This window comes from Oncorhynchus gorbuscha, linkage group LG26 (genome assembly GCF_021184085.1).
Source record: "Oncorhynchus gorbuscha isolate QuinsamMale2020 ecotype Even-year linkage group LG26, OgorEven_v1.0, whole genome shotgun sequence".
Classification (NCBI taxonomy): domain Eukaryota; kingdom Metazoa; phylum Chordata; class Actinopteri; order Salmoniformes; family Salmonidae; genus Oncorhynchus; species Oncorhynchus gorbuscha.
Window position 1 is genome coordinate 25851946 of NC_060198.1, and position 10240 is coordinate 25862185.

Here is a 10240-nt window from a genome sequence, read left to right on the forward strand (position 1 = left end):
ACCTGTCTCTTTTCTCCCCTCTCTTTGGTCCCTCTCTCTCTGTTCTCTCTCTCTGTTCTCTCTCTCTCTCTCTCTCTCTCTCTCTCTCTCTCTCTCTCTCTCTCTCTCTCTCTCTCTCTCTCTCTCTCTCTCTCTTTCTCTTTCACTTTCTCTCTCAATCTGCACCCTTTCTTCCTTCCCCTCTCTCCCCACTCTCTGTCTCCCTTCAGAACTAGCTATCTCTGACTCTCAGGGAGACATCAGAAATGAAGCCATGGAGAATACCATGACCTGGCCTGGCCTAGCCTGGCATAGAATCCCTGGGCACCGTGTCACAGTCCAAGCAGGAGGGGATCAGGGCCGCAAAATCAATTTCCTCCACCGCCTGACTGCCTAGTGCCGAACTCCCCCGAACCAAAATGAATTAAATTCCGCCAGTCATGACCCCTCAATTAAAAAAGACTCACAAAGTATATTGCTCTGTGAATTTTTTCCATCCATTTCAAAAAGAGATTAGCCACGGAAATGACTTTTCTCTGAGGAATAATGGAAATGTATTAAAAATCGCAAAAAAAGAGGCTGACCATTTCCCCTTTTGCCCTGCTCTCAGTCTGGCAGCTGAAGCTCTTGACAGATAGGTACAATGGATGTAGTTGCTGCTGTGATCCTCCATCCTGTGCAATGAATGAACCACAATACTCCTTGTAAAGGTGGTGCTCCAAACTTACTGTTACTTACTGTTATTAAATTGTTATAACATATGTAGATGTAACATGGGACAAAGTATTTAACAACAATATTACACAATGATACAATTCTAAACCCTTTATTTCCGAAGATGAAAAATGTCAATTTCAGAAGACGGAGAGTAGGAAATCAGACTGTGCCCCTAGTTTCCTCTGGGGAAGACAGTAGTAAATATAGAAAAGCCGAGCAGAGAGAGAAAAGTTCAAATGAAAGGCTGTCAGTGGCCTGTGATTCCTCCATCTCCTCAGCATACCCCAGACTACTCTGTGACCCCTGACCCCTCCCCAGAGAACCAGTGAGAGAAAGCCCAGTGAGAGGTAATGAGAGATTACAGACGCCAGCCTCTGAGCTATTACACTGCCACACAACTCACTGGCAGACGGAGAGGAGGAAAATAAGGTTGAAATGAAGGCGAGGGGAGTGAAAAGGGGGGGGTGTAAAGAGGACATGAGGAAAGAGGGGGAGATGAGATAGTGGCAGGTGGGAACGGGTAGAGGGAGAGAAAGGAGGAATAATTTTGAAAATCTGTGCTGATTACTGTTAGGGATGGACATTTGAAATGATTTCACTATTGGAATAATATCCCGATTAGTAAAAAAAATGAGGTGTATATATATATATATATATTTGTTTAAAAAAAAATTGCTCTACTCTCTTGGCCGATCAGAATGATGCAAAATACCAGAGAAGCCGACAGTGTGCAGTTGTTTTAAAGTTGCTTTTCCAGTAGCTTTTGACTGACAGTAAACTAGGCTAACTGTAACGTCGTTCTTCGTTTGTCGAAAGAGAGTCGGACCGAAATGCAGCGTGGTGGTTACTCATGACTTTAATGGAAAAAGTGAAACATGAAAGAACTATACAAATACAAAAACAACAAACGGAATGTTAAACCTAATTACAGCCTATCTGGTGAAACTACACAGAGACAGGAACAATCAACCACGAAATACACAGTGAAACCCCGGCTACCTAAATACGGTTCCCAATCAGAGACAACGAGAATCACCTGACTCTGATTGAGAACCGCCTCAGGCAGCCAAGCCTATACAACACCCCTACTCAGCCGCAATCCCAAATACTACAAACCCCAATACGAAAATACATATAAACCCATGTCACACCCTGGCCTGACCAAATATATAACGAAAATACAAAATACAATGACCAAGGCGTGACAGAACCCCCCTAAGGTGCGGACTCCCGGACGCACCTCAAAAGCATAGGGAGGGTCCGGGTGGGCGTCTGTCCATGGTGGCGGTTCCGGCTCGGGACGTGGACCCCACTCCATTAATGTCCTAGTTCCTCCCCTTCGCGTCCTGGGATAATCCACCCTCGCCGCCGACCATGGCCTAATAGTCCTCACCCAGAACCCTACAGAACTGAGGAGCAGCTCGTGACTGAGGGGCATCTCGGGACTGAGGGACAGCTCGGGACTGAGGGGCAGCTCGGGACTGAGGGCAGCTCGGGACTGAGGGGCAGCTCGGGACTGAGGGGCAGCTCGGGACTGAGGGGCAGCTCGAGACTGAGGGGCAGCCCGGAACTGAGGGGCAGCCCGGAACTGAGGGACAGCCCGGAACTGAGGGGAAGCCCAGTACTGAGAGAAAGCCCAGCACTGAGAGGAAGCCCAGTACTGAGAGGAAGCCCAGTACTGAGATGAAGCTCAGGTAGGTAGTAGGCTCCGGTAGATCCTGGCTGGCTGGCGGATCTGGAAGATTCAGGTTGACTAGCAGATCTGGAAGATTCTGGTTGACTGGCAGATCTGGTAGAATCTGGTTGACTGGCAGATCTGGTAGAATCTGGTTGACTGGCAGATCTAGAAGATCATGGCTGACTGGCAGATCTAGCTGCTCTATGCAGACTGGCAGATCTGGAAGAGACTGGTTGACTGGCAGATCTGCAAGAATCTGGTTGACTGGCAGATCTAGAAGATCATGGCTGACTGGCGGATCTAGCTGCTCTATGTAGGCTGACAGCTCCTTGCAGACTGACAGCTCTTTGCAGACTGGCAGCTCTGGCTGCTTTATGCAGACTGACAGCAATGGCTGCTTCATACAGACTGACAGCTCTGACTGCTCCATGCAGGCTGACAGCACCCTGCAGACTGGCAGCTCCTTGCAGACTGACAGCTCCTTGCAGACTGGCAGCTCTTTGCAGACTGACAGTTCTGGCTGCTTCATGCAGACTGACAGCTCTGACTGCTCCATGCAGGCTGACAGCACCCTGCAGACTGGCAGCTCCTTGCGGACTGACAGCTCCTTGCAGACTGACAGCTCCTTGCAGACTGGAAGCTCTTTGCAGACTGACAGCTCTGGTTGCTTCATGCAGACTGACAGCACCTTGCAGACTGACAGCTCCCTGCAGACTGGTAGCTCAGGCTGCTCCGAACAGGCAGGAGGCTCCGGCAGCGCTGTAGAGGAGGAAGGCTCTGATAGCGCTGAACAGGCGGGAGACTCCGACAGCGCAGGAGGGAAGGAAGGCTCCGACAGCGCTGGAGAGGCGGGAGACTCCGACAGCACAGGAGAGGCGAGGCGCACTGTAGGCCTGATGCGTGGTGCTGGCACTGGTGATACTGGAGCAAGGAAGCCTGGTGCGGGGAGCTGCTACCGGAGGACTGGTGTGTGGAGGTGGCTCTGGATAGACCGGACCGTGCAGGCGCACTGGAGCTCTTGAGCACCGAGCCTGCCCAAGCTTACCTGGCTCGATGCCCACTCTAGCCCGGCCAATACGAAGGGCTGGTATGAACCGCACCGGGCTATGCACCCGCACTGGAAACACCGTGCGCTCCATAGCATAACACGGTGTCTGCCCGGTCTCTCTAGCCCACCGGTAAGCACAGGGAGTTTGCGCAGGTCTCCTACCTGGCATAGCCATACTCCCTTTAAGCCCTCCCCCAATAATTTATTTGGGCTGCTTTTCGGGCTTCCATCCGCGTCGCCGTGCTGCCTCCTCATACCAGCACCTCTCCGCTTTATCCGCCTCTAGTTCTTCCTTGGGACGGTGATATTCTCCAGGCTGAGCCCCGGGTCCTTTTCCGTCTAATATCTCCTCCCAGGTCCAGAAGTCCTTTGATCGCTGCTCCTCACAATTAACAGGGAGAGTAGGCTCAGGTCTGACTCCTGACTCTGCTACTCTCTCCCTGAGCCCTCCCCCAATAAATATTTGGGGGTGACTTTCGGGTTTCACTCTGCGCCGCCGTGTCTTTCTTTTCGACTCCATTCGCCTATAGCCCTCTTCGCACTGCTCCAGTGAATCCCAGGCGGGCTCTGGCACTCTCTCTGGGTCGGCCGCCCACCTGTCTATTTCTTCCCACATCGTATACTCCAAGCCTCTGCTGTCCATAACGTCCTCCCTTCGCTGCTGCCTGTTAACACGCTGCTCGGTCCGAGTGTGGTGGGTGACTCTGTAACGTCGTTCTTCGTTTTTCGAAAGAGAATCAGACCGCAATGCAGCGTGGTGGTTACTCATGACTTTAATGGAAAAAGTGACACATGAAAGAACTATACAAATAAAAATACACAGTGAAACCCCGGCTACCTAAATACGGTTCCCAATCAGAGACAACGAGAATCACCTGACTCTGATTGAGAACCGCCTCAGGCAGCCAAGCCTATACAACACCCCTACTCAGCCACAATCCCAAATACTACAAACCCCAATACAAAAATACAATATATAAACCCATGTCACACCCTGGCCTGACCAAATATATAACGAAAACACAAAATACAATGACCAAGGCGTGACACTAACAGTGAAAGAGAACTGAATACATTTTTAAAAAGTTTTCTGGTGAGTGTTTTGTATTGATCTGTGTCAGGTCTTGTGGACACCACGTTGGTGTGCTCCTGTAGGCTAATCACTATTTTATGTGGGGAAAATATAATTATTTTATCAGTGCTGACCTGAGGGCTGAATGCGCTATGCTAGTAAAACACAGCCTGAAACCTATAAGAGAGAACATGAGCTTGAAGATAAGACATCGCTTTGTGCGCAGTCAAGAACTGTAGGCTACATTTACAGTGTACAACTGTAAACAATGTCAAAGCCACTTGACATCTTTAGCAGTAGGGCAATGCACCATAGGCTACATAAACACTCTACACTCTAAAGTTTGTTGTTTTAGTAAATTAAGCATTTCAAATGTCATGGTGTGTATCCTTGTGTGGAACAATGTGACATGGACAATTACATTTGGACAAAGACTTTTAATTGAATCTAAAAAAAGATACAGAAATGAATAAAGTGTTTGAATACTACGTCCGTTCGGATATCCAAATATTAATATATTGCATTGATCTAATCGAAGGCATTAAAGACAGTCTTCGTACATTCAGAGACAATTCTAAAGGTGATTTTGAATTAAAAAAACATTAAGCTTACTTACAGATGATTTGATGGGTCAAAAAGGAAATCTACAAATCGGATATAAACTACCAGTTCCTGAAACAGAAAACTGACAGGAAGTTTTGGGGAATCGCATGTTTAATCTACAGTGGGAAAACGCAGCCCCCCTTAGAAGCAACTCGGATTTACAGACGTTAATGGAAAGAGATACGGGATAGACAACTTATGGAACTCAACAGTCGTTTTCAGAACGGTTCATATAGGATAACGAAGGCCGCAGCCGCCTGCCTGCCCTGATCAGAATCATTTGGTCAAATGACAGCAATACATCCACCCAGCATCCATTATGGCATTTCTGAGGAGGACGCAGAACTAATTGTTTTTGTAAATCAGTTTAAACAAAAGGTACAAGAGGGTCGGGTCCAATCCATCACTCATCGAGGTGCTTGACACCTGTCCCAAATAAATTTTTTCAGAACATGAACAGGCTCCTTCGAGCCATCACCACTCTGCCTATCACCAGCTGCACCGGAAAAGGTCTATTTTCTACTGTCAATCATTCAGGCTCACAGGCCGCCTGAAAAATGTCTTCCCTGCTCTCCTTTGAAAGAGAACTGACCGAGTCATTGGATTATGATGATATCTTTTCAAATGTTCAACACTGTTGTCTTGTGCTGTGAGTCTGACAACAATGGTGGGTCTATGTTATTGTTTTCCTTTTGCTTTCACTGAACTGTATATTCTACTGCATTACTGTAGTGTACATTGATTGTAGCCTACTGTTATTATTTACATTCCATTTATTTGGAATAAGAGCATGTAGGCCTAATCTAATGCAAATACATCTGATTGGTTTCCATATTGCTGTGCAGTCTTTAGAAGAGTAAATGTGCTATTCTGTTCAATTGAAATAAATAAAACATTCGCCCCATGTTTTTTAAGACCTGCCTAAGATAAATGATCAAAAACGTTGTGTCATGGTGTATTAAATGGATTTATTACAGATTTATTAAGCATTGAGGCAATTACGTCGCTGTGCTATGGATATGCACCATGCCCCCGCCTATTTAATTTGTTAATTTAGCAAACAAGCCAGTTTACAATCCAGTGCTTTAATCACAGTCAACACACCAATTACTGAACAAAAATATAAATGCAACATGCAACAATTCCAATGATTTTACTGAGTTAAAAGTCACATAAGGAAATCAGTCAATTTAAATAAATTAATTAGGTCCTAATCTATGGATTTCACATGACGGAGCAGGGGTGAAGCGATGGGTGGGCCTGGGAGGGCATAGGCCCATCCACTTGGGAGCCAGGCCCAGTCAATCAGAATTAGTTTTTCCCCACAAAAGGGCAGACAGAAATACTCAGTTTTATCAGCTGTCTGGGTGGCTGGTCTCAGATGATCCCGCAGGTGAAAAAGTAGAATATGGAGGTCCATGGCTGGAATGGTTACACGTGGTAGTCCACTTGTCATTCCAATCTCCTTTGCATTAGCGTAGCCTCTTCTGTAGCCTGTCAACTATGTGTCTGTTTATCCCTGTTCTCTCCTCTCTGCACAGACCATACAAACGCTCCACACCGCGTGGCCGCGGCCACCCTACTCTGGTGGTCCCAGCGCGCACGACCCACGTGGAGTTCCAGGTCTCCGGTAGCCTCTGGAACTGCCAATCTGCGGTCAACAAGGCAGAGTTCATCTCAGCCTATGCCTCCCTCCAGTCCCTCGACTTCTTGGCACTGACGGAAACATGGATCACCACAGACAACACTGCTACTCCTACTGCTCTCTCTTCGTCCGCCCACGTGTTCTCGCACACCCCGAGAGCGTCTGGTCAGCGGGGTGGTGGCACCGGGATCCTCATCTCTCCCAAGTGGTCATTCTCTCTTTCTCCCCTTACCCATCTGTCTATCGCCTCCTTTGAATTCCATGCTGTCACAGTTACTAGCCCTTTCAAGCTTAACATCCTTATCATTTATCGCCCTCCAGGTTCCCTCGGAGAGTTCATCAATGAGCTTGATGCCTTGATAAGCTCCTTTCCTGAGGACGGCTCACCTCTCACAGTTCTGGGCGACTTTAACCTCCCCACGTCTACCTTTGACTCTTTCCTCTCTGCCTCCTTCTTTCCACTCCTCTCCTCTTTTGACCTCACCCTCTCACCTTCCCCCTACTCACAAGGCAGGCAATACGCTCGACCTCATCTTTATTAGATGCTGTTCTTCCACTAACCTCATTGCAACTCCCCTCCAAGTCTCCGACCACTGCCTTGTATCCTTTTCCCTCTCGCTCTCATCCAACACCTCCCACACTGCCCCTACTCGGATGGTATCGCGCCGTCCCAACCTTCGCTCTCTCTCCCCCGCTACTCTCTCCTCTTCCATCCTATCATCTCTTCCCTCCGCTCAAACCTTCTCCCACCTATCTCCTGATTCTGCCTCCTCAACCCTCCTCTCCTCCCTCTCTGCATCCCTTGACTCTCTATGTCCCCTATCCTCCAGGCCAGCTCGGTCCTCCCCTCCCGCTCCGTGGCTCGATGACTCATTGCGAGCTCACAGAACAGGGCTCCGGGCAGCCGAGCGGAAATGGAGGAAAACTCGCCTCCCTGCGGACCTGGCATCCTTTCACTCCCTCCTCTCTACATTTTCCTCCTCTGTCTCTGCTGCTAAAGCCACTTTCTACCACGCTAAATTCCAAGCATCTGCCTCTAACCCTAGGAAGCTCTTTGCCACCTTCTCCTCCCTCCTGAATCCTCCTCCCCCTCCCCACCCCTCCTCCCTCTCTGCAGATGACTTCGTCAACCATTTTGAAAAGAAGGTCGACGACATCCGATCCTCGTTTGCTAAGTCAAACGGCACCGCTGGTTCTGCTCACACTGCCCTACCCTGTGCTCTGACCTCTTTCTCCCTCTCTCTCCAGATGAAATCTCGCGTCTTGTGACGGCCGGCCGCCCAACAACCTGCCCGCTTGACCCTATCCCCTCCTCTCTTCACCAGACCATTTCCGGAGACCTTCTCCCTTACCTCACCTCGCTCATCAACTCATCCCTGACCGCTGGCTACGTCCCTTCAGTCTTCAAGAGAGCGAGAGTTGCACCCCTTCTGAAAAAACCTACACTCGATCCCTCCGATGTCAACAATTACAGACCAGTATCCCTTCTTTCTTTTCTCTCCAAAACTCTTGAACGTGCCGTCCTTGGCCAGCTCTCCCGCTATCTCTCTCTGAATGACCTTCTTGATCCAAATCAGTCAGGTTTCAAGACTAGTCATTCAACTGAGACTGCTCTCCTCTGTATCACGGAGGCGCTCCGCACTGCTAAAGCTAACTCTCTCTCCTCTGCTCTCATCCTTCTAGATCTATCGGCTGCCTTCGATACTGTGAACCATCAGATCCTCCTCTCCACCCTCTCCGAGTTGGGCATCTCCGGCGCGGCCCACGCTTGGATTGCGTCCTACCTGACAGGTCGCTCCTACCAGGTGGCGTGGCGAGAATCTGTCTCCTCACCACGCGCTCTCACCACTGGTGTCCCCCAGGGCTCTGTTCTTGGCCCTCTCCTATTCTCGCTATACACCAAGTCACTTGGCTCTGTCATAACCTCACATGGTCTCTCTTATCATTGCTATGCAGACGACACACAATTAATCTTCTCCTTTCCCCCTTCTGATGACCAGGTGGCGAATCGCATCTCTGCATGTCTGGCAGACATATCAGTGTGGATGACGGATCACCACCTCAAGCTGAACCTCGGCAAGACGGAGCTGCTCTTCCTCCCGGGGAAGGACTGCCCGTTCCATGATCTCGCCATCACGGTTGACAACTCCATTGTGTCCTCCTCCCAGAGCGCCAAGAACCTTGGCGTGATCCTGGACAACACCCTGTCGTTCTCAACCAACATCAAGGCGGTGGCCCGTTCCTGTAGGTTCATGCTCTACAACATCCGCAGAGTATGACCCTGCCTCACACAGGAAGCGGCGCAGGTCCTAATCCAGGCACTTGTCATCTCCCGTCTGGATTACTGCAACTCGCTGTTGGCTGGGCTCCCTGCCTGTGCCATTAAACCCCTTCAACTCATCCAGAACGCCGCAGCCCGTCTGGTGTTCAACCTTCCCAAGTTCTCTCACGTCACCCCGCTCCTCCGTTCTCTCCACTGGCTTCCAGTTGAAGCTCGCATCCGCTACAAGACCATGGTGCTTGCCTACGGAGCTGTGAGGGGAACGGCACCTCAGTACCTCCAGGCTCTGATCAGGCCCTACACCCAAACAAGGGCACTGCGTTCATCCACCTCTGGCCTGCTCGCCTCCCTACCACTGAGGAAGTACAGCTCCCGCTCAGCCCAGTCAAAACTGTTCGCTGCCCTGGCCCCCAATGGTGGAACAAACTCCCTCACGACGCCAGGACAGCGGAGTCAATCACCACCTTCCGGAGACACCTGAAACCCCACCTCTTTAAGGAATACCTAGGATAGGATAAGTAATCCCTCTCACCCCCCCCTTAAGTTTTAGATGCACTATTGTAAAGTGACTGTTCCACTGGATGTCATAAGGTGAATGCACCAATTTCTAAGTCGCTCTGGATAAGAGCGTCTGCTAAATGACTTAAATGTAAATGTAATGTAAATGTCTGCTGTTGTGAGGCCAGTTGGATGTACTGGCAAATTATCTAAAACTACATTGGAGGCAGCTTATGGTAGAAAAATGAACATACCATTATTTGGCAACAGCTCTGGTGGACATTCCTGCAGTCAGCATGCTAATTGTATGCTCCCTCAAAACTTGAGACATCTGTGACATTGTGTTGAGGGCAAAACAAAATCACATTTTAGAGAGGCTTTTTATTGTCCTCGGCACAAGGTGCACCTGTGTGATGATCATGCTGTTTTATCAACTTCTTGATATGCCACAACTAGCAGGAAACATATAATATTCCTATTTACAATAAAAGTAAAATAAAAGACTCCAAAATGTCACAATACATTATTTAGAATACATTTTTATTGGGAACAAAATACTTTGAAACACAAACAAAACATTCAGCAAATGCATCCAACAAAGGTGTAGAGTCACAAGCTTGATGTAGTCATTGCGTGCTATAAATATGGGACCAAATACTGAACTTTTTAATATTTTAATACACAAAAGTGAATTTGCCCCAATATTTTTGGCCTTCTAA

General features: G+C 48.8%; 1 pseudogene; it reads left to right on the plus strand.

Moving 5' to 3' along the window:
- The first annotated feature begins 8433 nt into the window (after positions 1 to 8433).
- On the plus strand, positions 8434 to 9536 carry LOC124016093 (annotated as a pseudogene).
- The last annotated feature ends 704 nt before the right edge of the window (positions 9537 to 10240 follow it).